Source organism: Miscanthus floridulus, chromosome 8, assembly GCF_019320115.1.
Source record: "Miscanthus floridulus cultivar M001 chromosome 8, ASM1932011v1, whole genome shotgun sequence".
Classification (NCBI taxonomy): Eukaryota; Viridiplantae; Streptophyta; class Magnoliopsida; order Poales; family Poaceae; genus Miscanthus; species Miscanthus floridulus.
In genome coordinates, this window is record NC_089587.1 from 173582156 (window position 1) to 173588785 (window position 6630).

The following is a 6630-nucleotide window of genomic DNA, read 5'->3' on the forward strand; positions in this document are numbered from 1 at the left end:
AGGAAAAGTTCCCTGGCCTGGTGCAGTTCGGCGGAACTGTCGAGCCGGCCTACACGTGGGCCCACTATGCCGCCGCCTCTGATACCACTGATCGAGATGGTAGGTGTTTCGCCGATAAGGCACAGTGTGTCAAGGACGAGCTTTGGGTAAGTCTTTCTCGCACTACATTGCTCAATACATCGCATTGATTAGACATTAATGACTGGATACATCGCATACATCACGTCTATATGCAGGATTTCTTTAGATGCGAGGAGGGATACGAGGCTAAGGCGGATGCTGTGGCTGATAAAGCTGCCAAGAAACTCGTCAATGACATGCACTACGAGGCACGAATCTAGGCCGTGATCCAATACCACGCGGAATTTCTTAGTGAGAGGATCCCTAAAAGGACGGCAAGAACCATGAGCCTGACCTCGGAACAATACATGAAGGTAAATATAGAACATTAATACTTATTTTTTCTGAGATTAATTGTGCTTAATTTCATCTTCTTATATGTTATATACTTGATGACGTAGGTGCCTCCGTGTTGGTGCGCCTACAATATGCAGTGCTGGGCCCGGATGGTGGAAAGGTGGTGTGACCCCGCGTGGTAGGAGAATCACAACACTTGCCGGGAGCGGCGTTTGCTGATGCCGGGTCCAACACACCATCAAGGCAACCTCAACCTCTTAGAATACGCGGCTAGATGGGTACGTGAATTCATTTCTTTATTCTAAGGCTCAACTCTGCATAATTTCTAATCATATTGCTTTTTTTGCAGTCGGTGTCACATGGTGGCCAGCCCTGCACCCAGTTCGTGGCGTATGCTTTAGCCCACAAGGGGAAGGCGACGTCCGACATCGCCTACAACCCGGAGGACCGGCCCTTGGCGTACAATAACGAGTCCGTCCACAGCCGTCTCGAAGGATACACATCGATGGCAAGGCAGGTCCATGGCCTAGAGTACGATCTGAGCGCCCATGACCTCGATGGAGAAGTGGTCATGAGGGCGGGAGGATGCAAGAAGCATGGCCGGTTTTGGATTGGCGACGGCACCATCGACACGACCAGTACTCCCACTCTCTCCCAGATTTGAGCATGGAGCACGGGTTCTAGTCCGGCGATACGCCCACGGTCGGACTCTACACGGTTATAGATGAACACACTCCAGGTTATTTCTGTTTTATTCATCGCTCATTGATTTTTACATACTTTTGCATTGCATTGTAATATTAGGATAAAATATTGTAGGCTCAGCTAGAACAAGAAACGAGGCGCCGAGAGGTGCTAGAGGCGAAGATGGAGGCAGAGCGGCAGAGGATGGAGGCAGAGATGGTGGAAGAGCGGTAGAGGATGGAGCTACAGATGTTTGAATATATGAGGGGTGTTTATCCTGCAATCGGTCAACCTCCACCACCGTTTCCAGCCCCTCCTTCTCCTGCTCCAAATACTGTTTCAGGCAATGTGAGTTGCTTTACAACCTTATAATCTAGTTTATGCAGAATCAATCTTACTTTGCATCCTTTGAAAGAGAGTAAAGTTATTTAAAATGTCATTTAGAGATTGTTAGTTATTTAAAATATGTGTTTACCTTGATATTAATCCTGTCGATGTTGACCTTCATGTAATAGTCCTCAGTGCGTGCTAGCATGTTGAATCAGATTCCAGTACATTCATATATGCAATTGCTTCCAATCCAAATATATTTCAACTTCATCCAAGTGTCAACTATATTACACACAAAGGCATGCCTCATAGTCAAAGCCATCCAACATAAGTCCTTGGACATACATAATACATACTGTCTAGCCTTATAGTCCCAGCTCCTTTTTTTCAAATCCCCAAAAGATAAAAAAAAAAACCAACAATAGTCCTAGCCTTATAGTCCTAGCTCATTTTATATTTATTGGATGTCTTCCAATGTGCTGAAGTATCCAACTAGTTCTGAATCTGAACTGATAAGGGAGGATTTATTTACATCACCTTCGAGGCTTCAAGGAGATCCACTGATCCACACAATAGTTCATATCTAGCCAACTAGAAAATAGTGTTTGCAACTCAAGCTTCTTTTTTATGATCATCTGCTTCATCCTAGGTTGTTGCTGTGAAACTAGTGGTCCAAAAAATCAAGCACGAACACTAGATCAGTTAACAATAGCACGTACAAATTGATACTTGCTTGTACAACTAGATTCAATGTAGACAAAGGGAGGACAAACTAGCAGTAGCCGTTGCAGTTACGATAGCACTACTGGATGTTGCATCTACTCATGGCTGGGAACATGGTTTTAAATCTCAGGCTATGTAAAATAGCAGCAGCAGTTAGATTAAAATGTGGTTTCAAAATTTTACTTAAAATCATTGACATTTGCATCACAAATTCAGAAAACAAAGTATGCAATGTTGTTTAATCTTGTCTCACACATGTCAATCTCTTCTCCTTTGTGCAGTATCAATCAGCGGTATCGAATGAGCCTCATGGCCCAGCCCCGTCGCAGTGGAACTCGTGGCCTAAGTGAAGCCCTATCACAGTGAACTCGTAGCCTAAGTACCTGTGATTTTATTTGTATTTGCATTTGTGGATTACCTATGACTACTTGTGGTTGTGAATGAGCTATGACTACTTGTGATTGTGGATTACCTGTGACTACTTGTGGATTACTTGTGACTACTATTTATGGATTACGAAGTTTATTTGCATCTATGTGTTGTCGATATATTTATATGAACTATCTGTGATGGATGTAAAGTTTATTTGAATGTGGTACGTGGTTGTGACCGAACCGAATAAATTGATTATTTGTGGCAGCTTTGCCGAGTGTTACACTCGGTAAAGAGGCATTTTGCCGAGTGCCAGGTGTAAAACACTCGGCAAAGTGGACACGTGGCAAAATTCTGTGCATTCTGGGACTAAAATGATATCTTTGCCGAGTGTCTGCCTATGACACTCGGCAAAGAGGCCAAATTCTGTGGATTTTGGAACGGTCTTTGCCAAGTGCCCATACTTTGACACACGGCAAAAGAAGTCACTTTGTCGAGTGCCCCATCTTTGACACACGACAAAAAACAATCTTTGCCGAGTGTTCACACTTTGACACACGGCAAAATAAGTCACTTTGCCGAGTGCACCATCTTTGACACACGGCAAAAAAGAAATCTTTGCCGAGTGTTCACACTTTGACACACGGCAAACCCGAGGGCCCAAACCTTGACACACGGCAAAAAGGCAAGCTTTGCCGAGTGCTTAATATTTGACACTCGGCAAACGTGCCGTGACCGTTTCCACTCCGTCACGTACCTTTTTTCGCCGAGTGCCGTTTTCAGCTCTCGGTAAAGTCTTTGCCGAGTGCTCGACAGAAAACACTCGGCAAAGCTGCTGTTTGCCGGTACTGTAGATACAGTGTGCCCTTTGCCGAGTATTATACTCGGCAAATCATTTATCGAGTGTTTTTAGCGTTTTGTTAAGTGTCTATGGCACACGGCAAAACTACTGTTTTGCTCACGAATACGTGTCCGGTCTGACAGTCTGATCGACAATTGTGTCATGCCACGCATGCTCTGCGAGTCTGCGTGCCCATGCATCACCTAGCTAGTCCTCGTCGACTGTACGTATCTATGGATGGACTGTGAGCCAGTGTGATCGAATAAATAATGGGCAATGCCAGCTGGCCCAATGTAGGAGTACCTTGTTTAAATTTGATGCGTGTATAACCCCTTGTTTATATATGATCAGCTATCCCGCTTATTTATCTGTGTTTCTGATCCTGTGTCCATGACTATCTGTATGTATAATATTGTGTACAGGGCTGCAGGGAAACGCTCACATACACTTGCACTTACAGCACGAATTATAATTTCTCCTTGCCTTCTCTTTGCCAAAACAAAACACCATACGTCCCTGGACAGAAATAAGCAAAATGAATAACTCCATAGATTTACCACAGGCAAAGTATGTAGCCCGTCTGATCGAAACGATCTTGCATTCTGATGCACCAAGTAATAAGGGCGCGTGCGGAGGGCTGGACCCTGGAGCGGCGCAACGCGGGTATCATCGTAAACTCGATCATGAAACCACCGTCTCGATCTCAGCATCAGTCTGATCGTCACATGTATGCATTGGTCTTCGGCTTCGGCTCGGGCTCGTTGTTGCTTTCGCTTTCAGGGAGCCCAGCCCAGCCCACTGCGGCGGCAGATGTGACGAGATTCACATTCACATGCCGGAGAGACGACGCCATAGCTAGGAAAGGCACGTCGACGTCGAGCAGAAGCCCCATCATCGCCCCGAGCCCCACCACCTCCGATGTCCTAGTTCGAGTTCGGCAAAGGAACTTTATATTAGCCAGGAAAGGCACGCGATTTCCTTTGTGACCAGGCTGCGGCGACACCGCAACAGCTCGCGGCGGTGCGCTTTGGGCTTTTAGCCGAGAGGGGTGGAGCGATGATGCACATGCCTCTCTCTGCATGCGTTGTGATTGTGATGTGCCGTGAAGTGCACATTGCTCGCTGCTACCTACCTCTACATGCGTTGCACTGCATGGTGGTAAGTAGGACGAACGTACGGCGTGCTCGTTTCCAGTCAAATTATTAGTGATGATCCGATCGATTCACGACCGGTAGGTCGTGAGGTTATTGGGAGAGTGATGACACCTCAGTATGATTGATGGTATTGTTCTCGCTCGCCACGTGTCGACCGGAGACAGGACCGATGCCAAGGGCAAGCGATCTTGAGCGTGATGCTTGCTTTCAAAATTTAAGGAGAGAGAGAGGCAGCTCATGGTAGCTCTTTTTATTCCCCACCCACCCATCTCATCTCGCTCCCTCCTCGTTGCTCATCACCTCACCTCGAGTGCTGATAAGAGAAGCGCCAGCCGCCTGCGGCGCCTCCAACCCCCTCGAGTGGAATTGCCTTCAGAACTTCACTTCTGTAACACCCCAGGCCCGACACACGGCACAAGCCCACTCTACCGAGGGATGGGTTCTACCTATGTAGCAACCCGCTTGTGCTTTCGTCCTCGCTTCGCGCAAAACAGTTAATCGAAGGTTAATACGCGTCATTGGACTGGCTATTTAAGCTAGTTCAGCGAACTCAGATTCATGGTACGGTGCTAAACTTTTGGTTGTAGTACTCGTCGCTACAGTAACCCCAAATTCAGCCCATCCCAATAATTCATCGTTATAGCTACAGTAGCACTGACTCAACCGCAATTCGGCTCATGAGCTGGGTCTCGCATCCACCCACCCTCAATGGGTTCGACGTCGTCGTCGAGCTATCGAACCAGCTTACCCATACGGGATAAATGCTCAGGATTGACTCTCTTGACCACATTCATATTTTCAGTTCTCTGCCCTACGTGTCATGCCCTCTCTGGAGCCATACATAGTCAATCCAACCGTGAAACCGCGAGAGTTGACTCTGATACTATTTGTAACACCCCAGGCCCGACACATAGCACAGACCCACTCTACCGAGAGGTGGGTCCCACCTACGTAGCAACCCGCTTGCGCTTTCGTCTTCGCTTCACGCAAAACGGTTAACCGAAGGTTACTACGCGTCCTTAGTTTGGCTATTTAAGCTGGTTCGACGAATTTAGAATTCACGGTATGGTACTAAACTTTTGGTTGCACAGTGTTTCCACAGCTATAGTACGCGGTGCTATAGTACCCCGAATTCAGCCCAACCCAATTCAACGTTATAGCTACAGTAGCCCTGGCCCAACCGCAGTTCGGCCCATGAGCTGGGTCTCACAACTTCAAAGAACAAAAGTTTTATTTTCCTCTTTGTTTCCAAGAACCAAAGTGGGTTCAAATTCATTCCATTTTCTTTCGCTCTTTCAAAGATTCAATGGGTCAACTCATGATGGACCATTTCTTGGCTTAATTTCTACGACGACGGCAGAACGAGGACGAACGGACATCTCTTATTTTTTTCTTGAATATATATGCAGTTGTTTTTGGCATAAATCAGCAGAAACTTACGCTCTGCATACATGCGCTGTCCTGTTGATGTCTCAGTTTGGATCCATGGACGAGGAGAAGGTCAAGAAGCTGCTGCTGCTGCCCGCCATGAACAAGAAGCCGCCTCCGTCATCGTTCTAAAGGATCATCGGCTCAGGTGAGTCAACCACTCACCAGTCTTGCCGATCACGTTCGAACACGATCGAGGTTGTCCGACCATACACACTATGGCTTAAGATAAAGAAGAGGGAGAACATAGCATACACACACAGTACAAGCATCAGCGTTGGCTGGAGCCCTGTCTAGGAGATGGCAAAACTGAACTCTATCCATCTAGTCCTAGTATAGCGCATATGCTGCAACAGTAACTAGATAACACAACAGGACTGACTTCTGCGTCTGCCCCTGCATGTGGCTACAGTTCGGCAGGTGAGCCATTCGGCGTCTGCCTCTGCAGTGCTACAGTACCACAGCAGGGGGGCTTTTTGGCACCGCCTTCTCTTGCTGTGTATTCACACAAGGAAGCAGTAGATTATCTAATAATTCTTCCCCTAATCCTACTGTTATCCCTTGTACCCCCTCCATCCTGATCATCTCCTTTAGCTCCGTGAGTCGAAGACGTCCGAGCGGTTTGGTGAGGACGACCGTGAGTTGCCGACCAGTTTCGATGAACTCGATGACGATCTGCCC

At 47.1% G+C, this 6630-nt stretch overlaps 1 long non-coding RNA gene across 1 annotated transcript; it reads left to right on the top strand.

The window, feature by feature from the left end:
- Nucleotides 1-248: 248 nt before the first annotated feature.
- On the top strand, nucleotides 249-2560 carry LOC136474039 (uncharacterized). Its single transcript, XR_010762830.1, has 5 exons — nucleotides 249-434; nucleotides 522-695; nucleotides 767-1156; nucleotides 1237-1449; nucleotides 2436-2560. It is a non-coding gene; the product is annotated as an uncharacterized lncRNA (long non-coding RNA).
- Nucleotides 2561-6630: the final 4070 nt, after the last annotated feature.